This window comes from Dasypus novemcinctus, chromosome 15, assembly GCF_030445035.2.
Source record: "Dasypus novemcinctus isolate mDasNov1 chromosome 15, mDasNov1.1.hap2, whole genome shotgun sequence".
Taxonomy (NCBI): domain Eukaryota; kingdom Metazoa; phylum Chordata; class Mammalia; order Cingulata; family Dasypodidae; genus Dasypus; species Dasypus novemcinctus.
The window spans coordinates 20457692-20480534 of NC_080687.1; the positions used below are offsets into that span (position 1 = coordinate 20457692).

Here is a 22843-nt window from a genome sequence, read left to right on the forward strand (position 1 = left end):
GTGACTGAGATCCAAAGTTTGAAGAGTCAAACCTGAAAAAAAAAAAAAGGTACCAAAACCGCTCGCGCTGCCTTGGGCAACAGAGGGTAAAGGCCACCCCCTGCTCCAGCAGGGCAAGGTCCAGGACCCACCCCCCCACACCCTGATGGGGTCAGCCGACCAGCATCCAGAGAACGCTTGGGTGTTCATCCAGAGAACGCTTGGGTGTTCATCCAGAGAACGCTTGGGTGTTCATCCAGAGAACGCTTGGGTGTTCGGGGAGGGCAGCTGGTCCCTGGAGCCTCTGGGGAGGTAGGGCTGCTGCCCACGGGCGTCCTCCTTCCTAAAAGGATTTTTTACTTATCCTGCTGCTTTAAATTTCTTATCATTAGCATGACCATAGATCATGAAACAGATGTCAAAACCCTTTGGGTTTTCTGTTTTCCACGGAAATAATTATACAAGAAAAATGCCCTGATAAGCCAGTTAGCGGCCAAGACAGAAGGTGAGCCTGCGAGCAGACGCCTGTGCTGCTGGTCTCCGCAGCTCCAGTCTGGCAAGGTGCCTCGCACACCACAGCACTTTCTACCTGCTGAATTAAATCTGCCCACATGTTTGAACACAAGGCACTGGGTGGCTAGGACTTGGGTAAGCACCACGGAAGGTCAAAGTCAAAGTAGCTTCATTGATTCATGCATTTACTCAGTCAACATTTATTCAGGAGCTCCTTTGCCTCAGTTGCCCAGGTCACAGGCATCGAGGTAGTTCTTGCCCTAAAGGAGCTCATATTCTAGGGAGAGCAGGGTTTGTAAACCAACTAGAACGCGAAAGAGTAAATTCAGTGATGGACATATGCAAAGGGCACTGTGACAATGCCCAGGAGGGACAGCAAACCCAGTCTGGAGGGCAGGAGGTGACCCTCGTCCCCCTGCCTGTCCCGTCTCTGCTGACTCCAGAATCAGAGGATGAAAAGGAGTCAGCCAAGAGGGGGAGAGAAAGGGAGAAGCGGGGGGGACGGCAGAGGCAAGAGACTGGCCGTGTGCACAGGACCCAAAGGCCCGCGGCGAGGGAAATGAGGCTGGAGAGATGGGCAAGGTGAGAGCGGTGGCTTCAAACAGACACCGAGAAGGTGAGATTCCAGGCTGAGAAATCATCTGGGAGAAGGGAGGAGGATGCATTAAGAGGAAAGAAGACTGAAGGCCGGAGACATCAAGAGGTGGGGTGACAGTCCAGGCGAGAGGCCAGGGCAAGTGCAGACAACTGGCAAGGTAGCATATTTAGGAGACAGAACAGGGCTTGGTGATTAACTGGAAGCGTGTGTGAGGGGGAAGGTGACTTTTAGGTGTCTCGCCTGATTAACTGGGTGAAAAGTGACACCAGTAACCTAAATAGAAAATGAAAGAGAAGAGATCAGTTCAAAGAAGCAGCTGGCTGAACTGTGGACTGGAGGAGGAACCCCTGGGGACAGAGAGGCTGCAGGGAGCCCGTGTGGAGAGAGGATGGCAGAGCACAGCACCTGTAGAGGACAAGGATACTGAAGGGATGGCCGGATGTGGAGCAGCTGGCCCAGAAGGCAAGTGTCTGGGGGAAGGAGGCAAAACCATCGACTGCCCTTGGAAATCAAGAGGAAATCACTCAAGTCGTGTCAGTGGAATGAGGGGCCGAGCCGCCTTCTCTGTATTTCTAAGGAACGCTAGGCGAGTCCTTCCCTAAGCCACGGAACAGAAGGTGACTGAGCCCGCTGCGCTCCACCCGCTGAAAGGGAGGAAAGGAAGCAGGACGTGCTGACAGCCGTTTCTACACTCACTCTCTCCCTCCCGCCCTGTGCCAACAAAAGCAGGGCCTTTCCTGGACACGAGTCAGTCCTGTTTTGTATTTGGCCTTTTCTCTAGCATCGAATTCTGAATGAAGAGATAAAAGGTGAAAATGAAGACTACCGCGAAGAACTTGCTAAAGAATTGCCAGCTGATGGCTCTAACCAGCTATCAACGCCGGAACTTACACATTAGATTTAGATGTTTTTTCTCTTTGTTTCAATTTGGAGATTTTAACAATGTTTTCCACTTTCTCAACAGATTGGGTCAACTGGCACCCAACAGTGGGTGAAGTGTAAAGTTTCACCAGATAAGTCCGTAAGGCCCCAAGGCTGCCTTCAGATGGCCACTCCATCCATTTCATCATCACCTCTGTCAGAGAACTAATCCTTTCAAAGGGTCCCGAAGTGATTATGGGAAGGTCCAACAGGAGTTGGTTTCCTTTGCATTTCGCAGAAGTGTCTAAGGATGCCCCAGCCTTGACTGAGTTACTTTTCAGAAGGGGATCCTGATGCCTGGCCTCTCAGGTGTCCAGAAGTTTCTTGGTAACCATATAGTAGGCAGTATCCCACCTTGGGCTGAAAGTTCTGTCAGTTTTACTTTAGGAAACCAGGAAGAAACGTAACTGTGTAGCTTTCCCAAGGGGAAAAGTGTTAGAAAAGGTTAGACGAGCAGATGGCCCAAGAGTTCTCAAGAAAGAGCAGACCGCCACCTTTTCCAGCTGGCCACCCATGCAGAGATTCAGCAACCCAAATTGGCTCAGTTTCTCGACTGCAGCTTCGCAAACCACTGCCTTTAAGGCAGGGCCTCACCCCCGGAGGGATTCTTGCCACAAGTGTTTTGAGGTGCCCGAGGAACCCCTCCCTCCCAACCTCGGCTGTTCTCTCCAAAGGAGAAGAGTGGTTGGGAAAAGATCTCAAAGCCTAGTGCACTATGTACATTTACATAATGTAAAGCTTCTATATAAATAAAAAAATTAACACCAAAACCTAGTGCACATAAAAATCACCTTATGCTTATGCTTAAGCAGGCGGTCCCGGGCCCCACTCAGTGAGATTCGGGGTTTGCGGTGGGGCACAGGAAACTGTGTTTTAAGAGATTCTGATGTGGGAGGTCCAGACCTCATATTCTGATGATCACTCACTATTAAATAGGAATCAGCATATGCTATAGAATTTGGTCCAGAATCTCTCACTTGTCAACTAAGAATGGTTTTTTTTTTTTTAAGTTTTTGTCAGATAATATAAGCAGTGAAATGGTGTGAACTCTAAGAGAAATAAGTCAAGCTGCACGGAGAACATTATTTTTCGTTTTTACTATTACGACTCTAACTACTTCGCCAGAAACCTCTTAAAATAATAGCAAATCAATTAAATTGGTGGCAAAATGCTGTCAACTCAGCACTCTAAATCCAGTTTATTTGCATCACACCTACACTCCAGTATCCTCTATTTCTATTTCAATCCCCTGCTCCATTTTACAAAAGGCAATTAAATAACCTTAAAGGCAAGGGACCTTTCCTTTTGAAGTAATCATAGTTACAATGTTGAGTTACGAAGATGCTGACTTTCCCAAGATAAATGTATAGATTTTAGCTAAAGTCTTCACTAATTAGAGCCTAAACTTCAGTAAGGGGCTATCTCAGCTACAAAGTCAATCTTAGAAAGCCAGATATGGGATAAATTAAATAGACACCTCAGCAGTCAATAAGGGGTAAGAGGAATGGCGACTTAAATTCCAGAGAAAGCCTGAATTTCAAGTTACATAAAATACTTCCATCTTTGAGGTATTCTCTCTTCACCACACTTCACAAATCCAATAATGTTTAGAAGTTCAAGTCATCTCCTACTTTTCATGCCCCTCTCCTCCTAACTACTCTCACAGAGAGTCTCTGTAAGAAACTATGCCTATGCTATTTTTTAAGTCACGACATAAATTACAGAATATTTAACACAAAGACTTTTGTAATTACACTTCCATGGTTCCCGAAGCCTATCTTCTTATAACACAGGCCACTTCAGGCTTTACAAGAGTCTGTTGCAGAAATCACGTTTCAACGGTGCTGGGAGGCTGCCAGGGGAGGTATCACCATTTCATACAAAGCAAAACTGAGGCGCAGATGGCTTGTCGATGGCTCTCAATGTGGCCACACTTTAGAACCACCTAGAGGGAAGCATATGTGGCTCAACTGATAGAGTGTCGGCCTACCATATGGAGGGTCCAGGGTTCAAACCCAGGGCCTCCTGGCCCGTGTGGTGAGCTGGCCCACGCGCAGCACTGCCATCCTCAAGGAGTGCCCTACCACGTAGGGGTGTCCCCCATGTAAGGGAGCCCCATGCGCAAGGAGTGTGCCCCCACAAGGAGAGCCTCCCTGTGCCAAAAAAGCGCAGCCCGCCAAGGAGTGACACCGCACACACTGAGAACTGACGCTGCAAGATGATGCAACAAAAAGAGACACAGATCTGCAACACTGCCCGACGAGAATGCAAGTGGACAGAGGAACACACAGCGAATGGACACAGAGCAGACAACTGGGGGTGTGGGGTACAGGGAAGGGGAGAGAAGTAAATAAAAAAATAAATCTTAAAATAAATAAAGCCACCTAGAGGACTACCAGCCCATCCCAGACCACTGGACCAGAACCTCTGAGGGGGGAGCCCCCCACAGGTGGGATGGGTGGGGCCCTCCAAGGCTCTCTCCCTGCCTAGTTACTCACCACAGAGCGAGACCCCTCACCCACCGGCCCAGGATGGCAGGGCTGGCGGCTGGCAGCCTCCGCGTCAGCTGGCAGGTGTGAGAAGAGCACAGAGTCCTCTCCAGCGGCGTTGCCACTGGCACTGAAGGCGGCTGGGGGAGGGGTCAGGAAGGGCACCCTATTGATGCACCCAATGGCCAAAAATCAGCTTCGGGCCAACCATTCCACGGGGACTTGCGTATTGGGAAAACCTATTCCAACGGCAACTGCTCCCAGGCCCCCGCACCTAGGCAGCCAAGCGCGACCGAGCTGGCCAAGCGCAGGCCTCCAGGCTGTTGGTGAGGGGAGGCCACTGCCACACGCTGGCCACCAACTGCCCCCGAGGAGGGCACTGCTATTTTTATGGCTGCAGCCCTGCCCCTCCCTCAGCGGCAGCACATCCTGCTGCCCTCCCACTGGCCATCCTCTGCACATCCTGCCCTGGGCAGGGCGGCTAGTTTCATGTTAACCCGTTCGCCCTCCAGGAGCTCTATTCGGGCAGCGCTGGGCTCAGATGCCCCTGGATGGGGATGACTGGCTCTAGGTTAAGGTGCCTGCTCGGGAAAAAAGTCTCCTCCTCACCCCTAAATCACCGCCCCCCTCATACACACACATAGTTTACATTTAAGGCTTAAAGGCAGGGGTTCTTAACTTTTTTTGTTCCACGGACCCCTTTGCCAGTCAGGTGAAAACCACGGACCCCCTTACTAAGTCCACGCTCTACTGTGTATTATTCAATAAATAGATCACACCCGCCCCAACACGCCCCTACAAGAGTAATGGGTTTTTTTAAATTTCAATTCAAGCTCACCGGACCCCTGGCTAAGAACCCCTGCTCTAAGGTCACGTATTTAAGAGCCAACAGCAGGCGCAATTAAGGACCCAAAAGAATGAACAATAACAAAACCTCTTTAAAAAAGAACGCGCTGTAATAAAAGCCCTTCAGTTGAACGAGAGGCGGACATTCTTATTTTCAAAACTGAGAGTAAGTCTTCTCGGTGGCCCTTTTGAAAAGCCAAGTAGTTCTGTTGGGAGAACGTGTGCCAGGATCAGGGGACGATGTTGGTTGGGGACCATCGGGGAAATTTAAAAGATGCAGGCGCGGGCCACCGCGCGCCGCTCGCTCCGCCGCTGCCCTGCCAGCCAAGCCCGAGCGCGGGTGACAAGGGGCGCGGGGTGGAACTGTGGGGGGCTGCCGGGCGGGCCCACGGGTGGAGAGGACGCACCCCCGCACGCTCCCCGCCCTCAGCCCCTGACAGTGCAGAAGGCGAGCCTTTGTGAACGTGCAAGCCCGCGTGCCCTCCTCCCCTCGGGGCTCCCGAGGGCCCCCGGCACCCTTCGGAGGGTTGACCCCCATTCCCAACGCGCCGAGGCCACAGCCGAAATGCAGGGTCTCACCGAGACGCGGGGAGACGGGGACCGCCGGAGTTAGCCGTGGCCCTCATGGGCGGGGGAAACCGCCCCAAAATCTCGAGAAAGTCGGGCCGAAGGGCCGCGGTCCCGCTTAGCCCCTCCGCGGGGGCGCAGGCGCGGGAAGCCCGCGGGAGCGGCCGGGCGCTCGGGGAGCCAGCGGCCCCCGGCGGGACAGCCTCCCGCGGCCGCGCCCCTCAGCCCCCGGCCCGCCCCGCGCCGCCCCCGCGCCGCCCCCGCGCCGCCCGGCGACAACAAAGCGCCCCCGCCCCGCGCCCGCCGCACAGACCTGGCGCGGCCCGCAGCCGCCCCGCGCCAAGCTCCGCCGGGACGCGCTCGCAGGTGCCAGCCGCGCGCGGCCGCTCGCCGCCCGCCCGCCGCGTCCTGGCGCCGCCTCCTCGCGCTAACTGGCGCTCGGCGCTGCAGGGCCCGGCGAGGTGCCCGCGCCACCCCTTGTGCGCCGAGCCTCGCGCGCGCAACTCGGCGGAGGGCGGCAGGGAGGTCCCTGGGCCGGCCTGGGTGGACGAGCCGGGAGGAGGGGCCGCCCCCTCCAGCGCTCCCCCGCCCCCGCCGATTAAACCTCCACCTTCCCACCCCCGGGCGATGACAGCTGGGTGGCAGCCAGGCTCGGGGGATCTCGGCGAGCAGGAAAGGACGATTTCCCAGAGCTTGGCCTCTTTCGATCACATCCCGGATCCGAGCCCCAGATGGCACCCTCGGTCCTAGACCGGGCGGTTCAAGACTTTGGAAACCGGCTCCGGTACTCCCAGCCCTGGGGCTCGAGACAAACCTCTTGACTGCTCTAGGCTCGCCTGTACAACAGAGGTGCTTCCCACCCCGTCTCCCTCGAGGGGCTGGTTGCTGCTGTAGAGCAGTACCAACAGAAGGGGAAGTTCTTGGTAAACTACGAAGAACCGCCCAAGTGGCAACCCATGCTCGAACCCCGCTCCACTCCCAGCAGCTCTTTCCTCTGCGCTGTGCTGCCCAGGAGAAGGCGCTGCGCAGGAGAGGCCCGGGGCTGGGCAGGCAGGGCGCCCGGCGGGCCTCCCAGCCCGGACACAGGCAGGCATCGTGAGTTTAGGCGAGTTACCAAGAAACCTGTGGTTCATCGATGCCCTTCTCTGTACAGTGGGTCTAGGGATAACGCTTGCTGTACTGTGGTGACAGTTGGAATTTGGTGAATCCCAAAAAAGAAAGAGACTGTGTCCTTGAACTAATCCATTCCTGTGGGTACAGGGCCTTTCTGATTCGACCGTGTCAGTGAGGCGTGGCAGTTTGGGTCTCTGGACTTTTATATAAAGCAACACTCAGAGACTCAAAAATAGAAGGTTCCATTTTGATCCTGCCATGTGAGAGAAGAGAGAAGGGAGGGAGGGAGAGAGAGAGAACTCCAGGTTTGCCTACAGTTGCAGAAAGGCAGAGAAGCTGTGCAAGGCAGAGGAAGAGAGGCACAGAAAGAGGCCCCCCCAGAGGCTGGGAGTACCTCAAGGCTGAGGAGAGGAGCCCTGCCTGATCGCCAGGTGGCAGGACTCCAAGATCACCAGCAGCTAACATTGGTGAGAAATCATCTCCTATGATGCTTTGATTTGGACATTTCATGGCCTCAGAACTGTAAGATTTTCCCTAATAAAATTCCCATTATAAAAGCCAACCCATTTCTGGTATTTTCCCTCGGCAGCCTAAGGCAGTTGTTTTGAGGATTAAGTGAGTTAATACATGCAAATAACTTTAAAGATTATCTTCATAGATTATCAATAAATATAGGTTAAAAACAGGGAAGAGATAAGGGCAGGTCCACATTATATCTGAAGGGCTAAGTCTTTGGATTTTCAAGTCCTAGCATAAGAAATGGGCAGCAGCTCCCTCAACTTCTCAATATGTATTTAGATTAAAGAAAACTGGTTTGTAAACATCAGGGAAGACAGAAGGACCAAGGGGCCAGTGTGCCAGAGAGCAATCTCGCTGTGGTATCTAACGTTGTCATTCATGTTCTTTGCAAGAAAAAAAAAAAGATTCTGCCATTTAATTCTTGTTTCTTCTAAGGTGCAGAGAGAAGAGAAGTAAATAAAAAGAATAAAAATATCAGAAATATTGACCTAGATGTAAACTTTCTTTTTGTTGGGGCTTTAAAATGTCTCCATGTAGTGGGTAGAAGTGGAAGCCCATTTGAATAAACCAAAATGGCAAGAGGAAAATAAATATAAACCAATAAAGCAACTGTAAGTATGGACCATTTGGCTTTACCCATCTTGACATGTCACCGTGATCCTTAAAATGGACTCTAGGACCACAGAGGGAACCTGCAGATGAACACCGAGAGACAGAGAGCCTAGAAAACTATGTCAGTGTTGAACTTGCTCCCTGGTTCTTCCAGGAGGGCACATGCACTTCGTAGACTAGAGCCTTGCTCCTGAAAGTGCAGTCCCTGGAGCAGCAGCAGCAGCAGGAGCTGGAAGCCTGTTAAAAATGCAGAGTCTCGGGCGTGGGGCCCACGCCAGACAGGCTGCGTCAGAGTCTGCATTTAGCACGATCCCCTGGTGGTTTGGATGTTCACTAGAGTTAGAAAGCCGTGCACTAGACGCCGGAATCTCTCGTTACATTAAAGTTTCTGCATCTCTGGGTAGGTGTGACGCTGGCCTGCAAAGACAGCTACGGGGAGGCAAGTGATGGAGTGACAAGTGCGAAGAGAGAATCATGAAGAGACCTAACCTGCAGAAGGAGAAGGAGTCGCTGAGGAAAGGGGGGCGGAATGGGCTCAGGGAGAAGGAGGAGGGATAATTTGAGGCCTACAGGAAATTAAACAGTTGGAGGACGCCTCCAGCCCCATAAAGTTTTCTTCACAGACCTAACCGGAGACAGGCATTATTTACACTGCAAATGCCTCCAAGAATTTTTGAGGGTCAGAGCCAAAACAAGTTTCCCTTCTCAAAGGCACCCACAATTACAAAGGTCAGACTAGACCCAAATGGTGTTCCTTACCTGTTTGGGTTTCCTTTGACCAACAGCCCGTTTTCCATTATAGTATCAAAGATCCTCTGATTAACACAGATTCCCTCAAATAGGCTATATATTAAATATCATTTAATTGGGCAATAAAAACCCAAAGGGAGGCAGCCCCGTGGAAACCTGCCTGGGAGTCATTCTCTACAGGATGTGCAAACAGATAGCATCGCTGGTGCAGAAAATGAGGGGAAACGGCCCCTGATCCATGCCGTGACCCCTGCAGGCACAAATCCCCTAGGCCAGTTTGGAGACACCAAACTCAAATGTGTTTTTGCCATAATGCACGGATTTCCACGTCACGTCCTGACCGCCACATCACAATCACACATAACTTGGACTGGCAAAAAGCTGACAAGCAGCGTACAGGCAAATAAACAAATGAAAGAACCCAAGAACACCTTCTCTTCTCCACGAAAACTTTCTTCTTTGGGACACAGTAGTCAATACTTAAAAATATACAGAGGACAAAACCCCAAGATTTCTCTGCTGTTGAGAAAATGTTAAGGGTTACTACTTTAAAGCTAATTCTAAAGTTGGGGTAATGCAGGAGGAAATTTCATTCACTCAACTACAAAAGCCCCGTTTCAGTTTATCACACATTTCCTCCGCAGCTCCCCGCTGCTATCTGGCTTGTTATGGCCGGACAAGTCCTTTCTGCCCAGACACTGCTTTCACAGCCACAGAAACCCCTAATGAAACGCAAGGAAATTAACATCACAAACAGATTTCTACTATGTGCATTGCAAGGTGCAGAAATGTAAAGCCTAATCCACACCAGGGTATCATTTGCTTACAAATAAATGGATCAGCTGCAAGAAGTAAGATTGCAGCAGGGAAAAGAAGGGATTAGCTATACATCCTGCCATTATTCCTTATTCAGAGCACTTGTATAATGGCTTGGGACCCGTACGTTCTAAGCCCAGCCTACAGGAGCCTAGCTCAGCCCCGAGAGATGGAAATTGCAGTTTGCCTACTGTAGATTCAGCATATCTCGTAAAAGACTTATAGCAAGTGTGTTCCAGTTAGCAAACACCTGGAAAGTTGTGAGAACAGAACACCTGTTCCCTAATTGTTGGAATTCTATAAAGACATCCCCAGTTGGTTACTATGTCCAATAAGTAGTTTAAGAAGGTTCACTGCCTTCCAAAGTTTCCCCATCTCTCTGACTTAGTGTTTGAAATTTTACTATTCAAAATTAAATCCCTTCCCCGCCACCGTCCCGCTTTTCGGTCCTTCTCAATGCTCTCCAGGATTGCTCGTCAGACCGCCCCCGGCAGCCAAAATGGTGAAGCACATCGAGAGCAGGGACGATTTTCAGGCAGCCTGGAACAGTGCTGGTGATAAACTTGGCAGTAGTTGGTTTCTCAGCCACATGGTGTGGGCCTTGTAAAATGGTCAGGTCTTTCTTTCATGCCCTCTCTGAAAAGCATAGCGCAGTGGTGTTCCTTGAAGTAGATGTGGGTGACTGTCAGGATGTCGCTGCAGACTGTGAAGTCAAATGCATGCCAACATTTCAGTTTTATAAAAAGGGACAAAAGGTGGGTGCATTTTCTGGCGCTAATAAGGAAAAGCTTGAAGCCACCATTAATGAATTAAGCTAATCATGTTTTCTAAACATATAACCAACTGTCAGCTGTTTAAACTTAACTTGTAATTTTTTTATTTACAAAGAAGATCACCTATGAAGACTATATACCCAATTGCCATCTGATTATAAATGACAATAAAATATTAATTCTACCCTTTAAAAAGAAAATGAAATCCCTTATGTAAAAAGCATTGCTCTCTCAAAGGAGTCTGTATTTTTAAAAAATTATTCCTGTCTCTCAAGGGAATAATATGCAAGGTGGTGTATCTTGTAATGACAAAGGAAAAGAGGATGGCAGGAGTTTGATAAGTGGGGGAAGGGAGAGCAAGAACAAGTGAGGAGGTGCTACTTTGGGGATTCTTGGGAATGGAGGGGGGCAAAGCGTGTGGGTTTTCATGTCTCACCAGAGAGCATGGCTGCGGAAGAGACCCTAGGCAGGTGGGTGAATAGAATGACTTGTCCAGTGCAGGTCAGCCAGCCTCTGTCCTTGGCAGCGTGGCAAATTAATGGAGTAGCCATGGTGGCGTGGAGACAGTGTACGAACCCAGCAGCATTCACTCCATCTCCCCAAGGCTGACATTGCCACTGCTGCTGCTGAACACATGACCTATTAGAAGAAACGTTCAGTGTTGAGCCCTTGATATGATACCGCACCTTAATGAAACCAACCAGATTATTGGTAGCAAACTGCTTTCACTGTATCTTATCTACCCTGGAGAGGGCAGTGATTGGTCCTTGCTGAGATTGAGGCATATTTGGGATATGGGCTTTGCCTTCCTCTCCTGCAGTGCCTTGTTCAGGACTACTGTCTAAGAGCTCAAAGAGAGTCTGATTTATCATCATGGGATCCCACAAACATAGCATTCGACCAAATGGAGGAGCGATAATAAGCACATGACCTTGGGGTTCATTGGTCCTACCACATACCACATCACCCAGAAGCTGCCTTCCTAATAGAAAGTTGAAATGGCCTCTTAAATGCACAGGTAAGATGCCTGCTTGTGGATGGTATCCTGTGGAGTTGGTGTGGCATCCTTGAAGACATGGCATATACTTTGAATCGATGGCAAGTTACATGATGCTGTGTCCTTAAAAGTTAGAACACGCTTGTCTGAAAACCAAAGGGTGGATCTAGGAGTGGCCTCACCACCATCACTCTCTGTGACCAGCTTGGAAATTTTGGGCTCGAAACTTTAGGCACTGCTGGATTAGAGAACTTGGTTTCCAGGGGTGGGAGTGGCCCTTCCAGCAGGAGATGGAGGAAATATTCCAGAGAACCTAAAATTATGGACACAACTTGGTCATTTTGGTTTCCCCATGCCAGTGGACCAGCAGGAAATGAAGGGGTTTGCTATACTGCTTTGGTGGCTGCTGCAGAGTGGAGGGAGTGAAGAGTATGTCTGAATTCAGGTATTCACTTGGGTACATGTTGGTGTTTCCATGCCTGGCAAAAACCAAAAATGAGCCATTAAGGCAATTGCCTGGATAAAAGCAGGCAATCTGAGCAGGGGCTCAGATTCTTTCAGAATGAAGGTCTGGATTTATCTGCTGGGCAAGAGAGCAGAAGTGTTGGCCAAGGGTAAGAGGGATCTGGGTGGTAGGAGAAGGAGATAGTAAAGTTGTGGCCTCAGAACCAGTTACAGCCCAGGGGACTACAGCTCATTGCACTTCCTCTCCATTTGTAAGGCTTTTGTTTGCTTTTTGCTTTTTAAAGAAATTGTGACATGCTACTTTCTTGAAGAATCAGTGACATGAACTTACCACACGGCCTAAGTGGATCTGGGTAGTTCAAGGGATGGTCATAACAGACACGTCAGCATCCCATCCATGTCGCTCTGCCCTTTCCATGTTAGAACATGCTCCCCTGATTTCCCACTGCCAGCAGCCACGTCCCCTGCCTGAGGGTGTTATGTGGATACTGTCCATGCGGTATGCTGGAGATGCTGATGTTGTAGCAGTGGGAGTTGGGGCTTCAAATTGTTGTGAGGTGAATTATAATAGCATTAAGGTAGGAAAAAACACAAATTTCCTGGCAGGTCTCCTTGTTACACTTTCACCCCTGCAGGTTTTGAGGTCACCCATGTCTTTAGGCCCCTCTTGGAGGGCACCTTGGACCCTCCCGCTGCTTCCCTCCAGAAATGGAGACTAAGATGTACTCACTGAGCTTTGTCCTTCATGGAGACACTTTGCCCTCAGATACTCTTTCTCATCAAGCTGGAGGCGGGCAGGTAGGGGAGCAGGGTGACCTTGGCATCACCCACATTGGCACCAGCCCTGCTTCAACCCTGTCAGCAAACAATGCCCCCCCCCTTCACCAGCTCCTCCTCAGGCAGACCCTCAAGCACTTCAGTGCTGACCAGCTCTCGTTCCCCTTGTTCATCCAAGCTGCATGCTTCAGCTCCACACTGGGAGCTTCCCACAGACCCTAAGTGTGAGCCCTCGAGTGGGCCAGTCTCCCCTTCCCACTGAGTGGTTGGAAGCAAGATGTAGAGATCTTGACTTCTTCCCGCTCACAATGTACTTGGAAAAGCCATTGGGCATGAGTACCTCTAAGTCCAAGGGAAGTGCCTTATCCCAGGCCCTGCAACCTTGCACGTCTCTGTTGCTTTCTCCCAATAGGGAAACTGAGGTTGGAATGGTCTTCAAGGTATTTCTCATTCAGAAGTCTATGCCCCTTCGATTAGAAGCATCTTAGTTTGATTAGAGCCAGCAAACTTTCAGGACAACAAATACTTAGAAAATTAATATTGGTTTTAATAAAAATATTTTGTTATGAGTAATGCATACATTGAACAGAATTAAGTCACCTATTAAGATTTGAAGAACACTAAAATCACACTATACCCACAAACTCACTATCCAACCTAAGAAAACGGTTAGCGATTTATCATGTATCACTGGCGCCACCTGTGTGCTTCTTTCCTGCCCCATCTCCCTCTCCAGAAATACTTACATATTGCAAAGCAATGTATTAGTTTTGCTTGTTTTTTCAGTTTCGTAAAAGCAATGCCCATCTGAATGTAGTCTTATGTTAACCTGCTTTTCTCATTCAATGCAACTTTTCTACGACTCATCCAGTTTGCCCAGGTTGCCATTTGACTGCTATTCACTCATCCATAGCCAGAAAGCATGTTGCTAGGCAACCCTGAGGTTGTCTCAGAGTCACAAGTTGACAACGCTTTCTTTCCAGAGTTCCCTTGGGGTTTATTTTACTTTATTGTGAGCTCAACAATGCACTGAAAATACGTTGTGATTTACCCGCATCTCATTGTAGCGCAGGGGGCGAGGCTTTCAGAATTGTAGTAGATGTCCTTGGTCCAGTCTTCACTTTTGAAGGCTGTCACGCCAGGACTGTCCCTGGCACTGCATTTCTTGTAAGCATACGGCCTCTTTCTAGAAGCAGATGGCCAGTGCTGGTCTGCTATTCTGGCTTACCCCCAAGCCCAATAGCAGTTGCTCAATATCCCAAGAGTTCTGACTCAGCAGGTGAGATAGAGCAAGGGCCCTGAACCATTCCAATCATACTCATTTACTCATTCGGTAAAATATTGGTTGAGTCCCTCCTAAGTTCCAAGCTCTGTGCCAGACACTGGGGATTCAGAAGTTAACAAGATAGACGAAGTCCCTGCCTACATGAAGCTTGCATTCTAGTAAAAAAGGCCAAGTATATAAACAAACACACCAAGACACAATATAAAGTTGGGATATGATTAGTGCTATGCATGAAAACAGGAATGAGTAATCAACCTCAACAAATGCTGCTGGAATGGACCAAGGGGAAGTGATTTCTTTGGAGTGGTGGATATAAGAGCCCTCTTTGGGTGGGTTGAGAAGAGCATGGTGTGTAAGGAGATAGAGATTGCAAATATAGACTTATTTTTCGAGGAGTTTGGTAAATATGTCGAGAAATATGTCAATAGCTACAAGGAAATGGTGTAGTGAGTTTTTAAAAAATTTTAAGCAGTTTTATTGAGATATAGTCACATACCATATGATCTATCCAAATTATGTGATCAATGACTTTTAGTATAATCACAATATTGTGCATTCATCACACAAAAAAATTTTAGAACAATTTCATTACGCCAAAAAGAAAAACCCCACTCCCCTTGGCAGTCACCTCTCAAATCTTCTATCCTTCCCCAGCCCTACATAACCACTCATCTTATTTCATCTTAATAAATTGATTGATATTTACATTTTACAAAAATGGGATCATACAATATGGAATACTTTGTGTCTGGTTTCTTTCACTTAGCATAATGCCTTTTTTTCTGTTAACATGTTGTAATATTAACATACATTAGTTCAGTTTCAAAGAAAAATGGTCTTATACATGCAATTTCACCCGTATTCATATTTCACGAGATTTTCCTATGCTACATAGTCCCATGTTACGTTTTTTAGCTTTCCTTTTAGTAAAATATATGATCTTAGACTTTCCCTTTAAACCACTGTCATACTCATATAATAGTGCTGCTAGTTACAAGTATTATGTTGTGTTTTACCTTTTCTATTCATTTCCAAAGATTAACACACATCCTTTTTACCAATTCCCACCAACAGTGAATAAGTATTCCCATTCACCACATTCTCTCCAACTCTTACAGTTCTCTATCTTTTTAATAGTGGCTATTCTAATAGGTGTGAAATGATGTCTCATTGTAGCTTTGATTTGCATTTCCCTAATTGCTAGTGATGTTGAACTTTTTTTTTTTTATGTGTTTCTTTTTGCCATTTAAATTTCTTCTTTGGGAAAAGGTCTACTCAAGTCTTTTGCCCATTTTTTCATCGGGTCATTTGTCTTTTTATTGTTGAGTTGTAACTTCTCTTTATATATTATGGATATTAAAACCTTATTGGATATGTGATTTCCAAATATTTTCTCCCATTGAGTGGCTGCCTGTTCACCTTTTTGACAAAGTCCTTTTAGGTGCAAAAGTGTTTAGTTTTGAGGAGGTCTCATTTATTTATTTTTTCTTTTGTTTTTTGTGCTTTGGGTATAAGGGTCAAGAAACCACCACCTACTTCAAGGTCTTTAAGATGTTTCCCTACATTTTCTTCTAGCAGTTTTATGGTTCTGGCTTTTATATTTAGGTCTTTGATCCAATATGACTTGATCCTTGTATGGGGAGTGAGATAGGGATCCTCTTTCATTCTTTTGGTTATGGATATCCAGTTCTCCGAGCACCATTTGTTGAAAAGACTGTGTCCCATTAACATGGCTTTGGTAGGTTTATCGTTATCCAGTTGGCCATAGAGGTGTGGGTTTATTTCTGGACTCTTAATTCTATTCCATTGATCGATGTGTCTGTCTTTATGTCAATACCATGCTGTTTTGACCACTGTAGCTTTGTAATATGTTTCAAGGTCAGGCAATGAAATTCCTCCCACATTACTCTTCTTTTTTAGAATGCTTTTGGTTATTTGGGTGTACTTTCCCTTCCAAATGAATTTGGTAACTTCCTTTTCTATTTCTGTAAAGTAGGCCATTGGAATTTTGGTTGTTATTGCATTGAAACCATAAACTAGTTTGGGTAGGTATAACAGTTTGATATAGTTATGAATTCCAAAAATAGATATTGGATTATGTTTGTAATCTGGGTTGTACCTGTGCATGATTGAGTTATGTTTGGGGGTTTGATTGGGCCACTCATTCATCTAGGTTGTCTAGTTTGTTGGCATACAGTTTCTCATAATATCCTCTTATGATCCTTTTTATTTCTGCAGGGTCAATTGTAACTTTCCCCCTTTCATTTCTGATTTTCTTTATTTGCATCTTCTTTCTTTTTTTCTTTTCGAGACTAGCTAAGGGTTTGACAAATTTATTGATCTTCTCAAAAAACCAGCTTTTGGTTTTGTTGATTTTTCTATTGTTTGTTTGTTTGTTCTCAATTTAATTTATTTCTGCTCTAGTCTTTATTGTTTATTTCCTACTGCTTGCTTTAAGAATGGTCTGCTGTTTTTATTTTGTTTTGTTTTTTGTTTTTTCTGTTTTCTGCAGTTGTTCCTTTAGATCTTTGATTTTAACTCTTTCTTCTTTTTTTAGGTGTATAGGGCTATAAATTTCCCTCTCAGTACTTATGTTTTGATAAGTTGTCTCTCATTTTCATTCATCTCAATATATTAACCAGTTTTACTTACAATTTCTTCTTTAACCCACTGATTATTTAGGAGTGTGTTGTTCAGCCTCCACACATTTGGGAATTTACCTCTTTCCCATCTAGTATTGATTTCCAGTTTCATTCCATTATGATCTGAGAAGGTACTTTGCATAGTTTCAATCTTTTTGTATTTATTGGACCTGTCTTGTGATCTAACATATTGTCCACCCTAGAGAAAGATCCATGAGCACTTAAGATTTATAACCTGCTGATTTGGAGTACAAAATTCTGTATATGTCTTCTGTCAGAGTGAGCTCGTTTATCATAGTTTTCAAGTTCTGTTTTCTTGTTGATCTTCTATGTGTTCTATATAATGATATAATAAAGTCTCCAACTATTATTGTAGAGATGTCTGTTTCTCCTATCAGTTTGGCCAGAGTTTGCATCATGTATTTTGGGGCACCCTGGCTAGGTAAATAGATATTTATGACTGTTACTTCTTCTTGGAAGATTGTCCCTTTTATTAATATATAATAATTGTCTTCTTTACCTTCTGTATTAGTCAGCAAAGGGGTACTGATGCAAAGTACCAGAAACCAGTTGGTTTTTATATAGGGTATTTATTTGGGGTAGAAACTTACAGCCACAAGGCCATAGAGAGTAAATTACTTCCCCCACCAAAGTCTGTTGCCATGTGTTGGAGCAAGATGGCTGCTGGTCTCTGTGAGGGTTCAGTCTTCCTCTTTAGGCTCTGTGGCGCCAGCTTCTTCAGGTCTCAGCTGTAGGCTGGTATAAGGCTCATCTCTCCCTGGAGCTCGTTTCTTCCCAGGTTCAGCAGCTCTGTTCTCTCCACAAAGTCAACTGTAGACCATCAGGCTCTCTCTCTTCCCAGGATCTCTATGAGGTCTTTGGAGCCATCTCTATTCCTCTGCATTCTCCTGTGTATTTTCTTCCCAGGGTTCCAGCATCAAAACTCCAACTCTCTCCTCTACTATGTCATTTTCTCTGTGAGTCCCCTCCCACCAAGGGAGAGGGGATTCAACGTCCTACTGATGTGACCAAATCAAAGCCTTAATCATAATTTAATCAGTAAAAGTGAAATTTCTGAATTTAATACAATCTAACATGCCCAGAGGAACAGACTAGTTTACAAACATAATCCAGTATCTATTTTTGGAATTCATAAACAATATCAAACTGCTATACCTTCTTTATCCACTGTGTTTGGGTATAAATTCGGCATATGTCTATTAGGTCTAGCTCTTTTATGATATTGTTTGAGCTCTCTGTTTCCATGTTGATCTTCTGACTAGTTGTTCTATCTAATGATTGAGTAGTGTGTTGAAGTCTCCAACTATTATTGTAGAGATGTCTTTTTCTCCCTTCAGTTTTGCCAGTTTGTCTCATGTATTTTGGGATACCCTGGATAGGTGAAGGGATATTTATGACTGTTATTTCTTCCTGATGAATTAACACTTTTATTAATATATGGCCTTCTGTATCTCTTAAAACTTTTTTTGCATTTAAAGGCTTTTTTTGTCTGATATTGATATAGCTACCCCTTTTTGGTTACTGTTTGCATGACGTGTCTTTTTCCAACCTTTCACTTTCAGCTGGTTCATATCCCTGGGTCTAAGTTGAGTCTCTTATAGTCAGCATATGGATGACTCTTTTTTTTGTGTTTTGTTTTTTTGAGTTAGGCCAGTAATTTATGCAGGTAGGGAGGGAAGAGAAATGGGAGAAATAACAGATCAGGGGTCCCAAGTAGAGAGGAAGGGGATGAAAAGTGATAAAGTGGGGCTGATTTGCAGCCTACAGTTCCCCATTATAGGTTATAAATACCCAGATTTATTTGTGTAGTGAACCAAGCCGGGAAGAAGGCAGCTGGAGTCCAGGATCCAGAGGCAAGAGAGCATGAGAGAGCTCATATTTCTAAATCCATTCTGTCAGTCTATATCTTTTGATTGGGGAGTTTAATCCGTTCACATTCAATGATATTACTGTAAATGCATTATTTACTTCCACCATTTTATTTTTGGTTTTTCATATGTCATATCTTATTTTCATCTGTCTTTTTACTCTCCTCCAAGTCTCTCTCTCCTGTCTTTTTCTTTCAGGCTCTAAGACTTCCCTTAATAATTTCTGCAAAATTGGATTCTTTTTTAAAACCTTTGTTTCTTTTTGTTTGTGAATATTTTAAGCTCACCTTCATATTTGAAGGACAATTTTGCTGGATAAAGAATTATTGGCTGGCAGTTTTTCTCTTTCAGTATCCTAATTGTATCATACCACAGTCTTCTCACCTCCATGGTTTCTAATGAGAAATCAGCATTGAGACTTACTGGGCATCCCTTGTATATGATGGTTTGCTTCTCCCTTGCTGCTCAGAATTTTCTCTTTATCTTTGACACTTGAGATTCTGAGTAGTATATGTCTCAGAGTGGGTCTATTTGGATTTATTCTGATTGGGGTATGGTGTGCTTCTTGGACATGTAAATTCATTTCTTTCAAGAGAGTTAGGAAATTTTCAGCCATTATTTCCTCAAATACTCTTTCTGTCCCTTTTCCCTTCTCTTCTCCTTTTGGGACCCCCATGACACATACATTGTTGCATTTTATGTTGCCATTCAATTCCCTGAGCCCCTGTTCAGTTTTTTCCATTCTTTTCTCTTTGTGTTCTTTCCTCATTTCTATTTCAGCTCTCTGTCTTCTATATCACTTATTCTTTCTTCTATCATTTTAAGTTTGCTGTTGTATGACTCTAATTCATTTTTTATCTCACCTATTGTGTCTTTCATTCCCATGAGCTCTGTTACTCTTCTACTCATGATTTCAAATTCTTCTTTGTGCTCACTCAGTATCTTCTTGATGTCCTTTATCTCTTTAGCCACATTGTCTTTCAACTCACTAATTTGATTTCAGAAATTTGTGTGCATCTCTTTGATTAGGCATTTCAAGTCCTGTGTTTCATCAGGGGCTTTGATATATTCCTTTGTTTGGGCCATTTCTTCCATTTTCTTAGTGTGGCTCGTAATTTTTTTGCTGACATCTTGGCATCTGATTAGGACCATGAATTTACTCAGATGCTCAATTTCTCTCTCTTTCATAGGGGTTTCCTGGCAGTAGGCTGTATGTTACTGCTGTTCTTTGATTCTGGGTTCAGCCTGTTTAGGGTCTTTAGGATTGTCCCTGTTAGCTGCTCAAATCTAGGCCCTGGACCCAGTAATGGGTTGTAGATCTGCTTCCAAGGTCCTTGGAGAGGGAGGCTGTAAAGGCCAATAAAAGCCTCTCTTACTTATTTACTTTTAATTTCCTCATGTGTACTTCCTTGATCTGCCAGCAGATGGTGCACTTTGCCAGCCCTTTCAGTTCAATGCCTGATGGGAGTGTGTTTGCTGCAGCAGGGACAGTTCAGTGTGATAGAGGATCCTTCCTGGAGGCTAAGAACCTTCTTAGACTTGTTCTCCAACCTTTGCTAGCAGCCCCCTCACTTTTCCTGGGTAGGAAATAATTCTATTCCCCTTTAAATCCTCAACAAATAGTCCCCGTCAGTAGAGAGGGAGATTGAGTCAGATCTCTTTAGTCCTGAGCTGGCTCTAAAGGAACACGATGGCGCAGACTCACCCAGCCTGGCAGGGCTTGTGGGACGCACAGACCAACTCTGTGGGTAAAAACAGAGTCACCCTTAGGCTGTGTGTGTGTCTCTCTCCCCTTTCCTGGGGAGGTCAATCCATGCGTCTCCCTTTGTCTGTAGCCACCAGCTCAGTCAGAGGCCTGAGAAATCAAGTGTCTATAGGGTGGGAGAGGACATAGACAATTGCAGCTGCCACTTTTAACTCACAGTTTTGCTGTCGTGATTTTTTTCTTTAGTGTTCAGCCTTCCCCTTATGTCCTAAACCCTGGAAGATTTTTTCCCAGGCCGTTTCTGCCTGCTCTCTAGTGATTTTTTCTGGAAGAAAAGAGTGTCCCTTGTCTTTCTACTTGGCCATCTTCCTGGAAGTTCTCCAAGGTTTTTTTTTTAATGGACTATTTTCTCTGCTGATGGGACTAATTCATGTAAAGACACTGATGCTGCAGCAGCAAAAGGGGGAAAATTGTTTGTCTGCCATAGACCACTTCTTCTTTCTAGGAGAAAGACTCTGATTTCTCAAGAAATTATGTAGCCATGAGAGATTGATTAGACATTAATAACTAGAACAGATAAACAAAATGTGGTATATGCATACAATGGAATATTTTTCCTTTGTAGAGGAATGCAGTTCTGATACATGCTCCAACATGGATGAACCTTGAAGACATCATGCTAGGTAAAATAAGTCAGACACAAAAGGACAAATATTGCATGAACTCACAAATGTAATATCTAGAACTGGGGCTTTTAACAAGGGGTCTGTGAGCTTGAATCGAAATTCAAAAAACATTCTTGTAGGGACGTGTTGGTGCAGGAGTGATATATTTATTAAGTAATACATAGTATAGTGTGGACTTAGTAAGGGGTCCGTGGTTTTCACCTGACTGGCAAAGGGGTCCGTGGAACAAAAAAGTTAAGAACCCCTGGTCTAGAATATGCAAACTCATAGAGACAGGAAGTAGATTGTAGGTTACAAGGAACAGGGGGAAGATAATACTTAATGGGTGCAGAGTTTCTGTTGAGTGATAGAAAAGTTTTGGTAATGGATGGTGGTGATGGTAGGACAACATTGTCGATGAAGTTAACACCACAGAATTGTATACTTGAAAGGGGTAAAAATGGGAAATTTTAGGTCATATGTATGTTTCCACAATAAAAAAAAATTAAAACCCATAGAACTGTTCAACACAATGAGTGAAACTTAATGTACAGACTTTAGTTAATAATATAATACTATTGGTTTAATTGTAACAAATGTACCACACTAATGCAAAATGTTAATAATTGGGAAAAGTGGGTGTGGGAGTATATAGGAACTCTATACTTTCTGTACAATTTTTCTTTTAAACTACAACTGATCTAAAAATAGTCTGTAAAAAACAGCAATCCCTAGCCTTCAGTTTCACAAACAATATTCTTAAATGTTCTCAATTCAAGCCTACATTACATTACAAACATTATAACCTCAGTACATTACTAAGCTCCTATTCTGCTGTGTGGGAGCTCTACACTTCAAACTCCCTTTTTTGTACAAGGCACTTTCCCAAAGGTTGTAACAGGGCCCTCAGTGTCATTTCCTTCATCGTCCTCTAACTCCAAGTGGGATTCCACGGACCATCCTAGTTAATTGCCGCTACTCACTTGTCCTCTAAGGTAAACCGTTTGGAAGAAATGGTGAGCCTGCACGCCACGTTCAGTGCTAGGTGGGTGATTTCATCCAAGTTGCAGAGAACCATGACCCTTAGTTAACCAACCCAAGGCCCCCTGCAGCTTAGGTCTCGAAAAATCTCCTGAAGGTGGCAGCCTCTGCTCCCATCCCATGACTGCCTTAAGGTCAGACGAAATATTTTGATAGATGCCCCCAAACAGAATCAACTCTTTAATACCTTCATAAGAAATAGATATTTCACCCACTTTTGAGGGTAATATACACATAATATCAGTCCTCAGCTCACAGCTTACAACTTTTGAGTCCCTCAACTTTCATCTCTTCTCCAGGCTCCTCTTTCAGCCTCCTGTCTTCTCCTCCAGCCCTCCCTCTAGGCCCTTCCCCAGGCTGCTGCTAAAACAAATGGGCCCACACCCTCAGGTCCCATGCCCCACTTAGTACCTAGGAGTTGGCCCAAGAGAGCCAGCATGCAATGGTCTTCCCACATGAACTCGATGGGTGATTTGGACCAAACAGTGTCTATGGCTCTGCCTGAGATAGGAGAACTCTGGGCAGGGCAGCTGAGTGAAGGTCCCAAAAAAGGGCAGGGAGCCTCGTCTTCCAAAGTGACATCTACCTCTGATGGGAAAATGTCGAGGTGTAGGAGACATTTATCCAATCATGGGCTGAGAACAGGTTGTCATTTTTATATTTTGCTTGCTATTTGGTTTCTTTTACTTAACAGAGTTAATACGTCTGTGATTCTTTAACCAAACACGTTACTGCCAAGGGTGTTTTGGAATTCAGAGTTTCAATTTTATTTTAGGAAACGCAGCACCATGTAATCAGATGTATTACCATTTCTACAGCAAAAAGTATGACTTGCTGTACTAGCTAGGATAAATGAACACCACAAGTAACCTCACTTTAGT

The 22843-nt window shown here is 45.5% G+C and overlaps 1 protein-coding gene across 5 annotated transcripts in view; it reads right to left on the reverse strand.

Annotated features, from left to right (window-relative positions):
- MCF2L (MCF.2 cell line derived transforming sequence like) overlaps window positions 1–6340 on the reverse strand; it is a 370234-nt gene extending 363894 nt beyond the window's left edge. For 2 of the 5 annotated variants that reach the window (XM_058276395.2, XM_058276390.2), the window contains exon 1: window positions 6227–6332. The gene's annotated coding sequence lies outside the window, so the exon portion shown is untranslated. Of the gene's footprint in view, window positions 1–4509; window positions 4891–6226 lie in introns of those variants that run through there. The other 3 variants (XM_058276391.2, XM_058276392.2, XM_004450726.5) reach the window with 3 other exon arrangements.
- Window positions 6341–22843: the final 16503 nt, after the last annotated feature.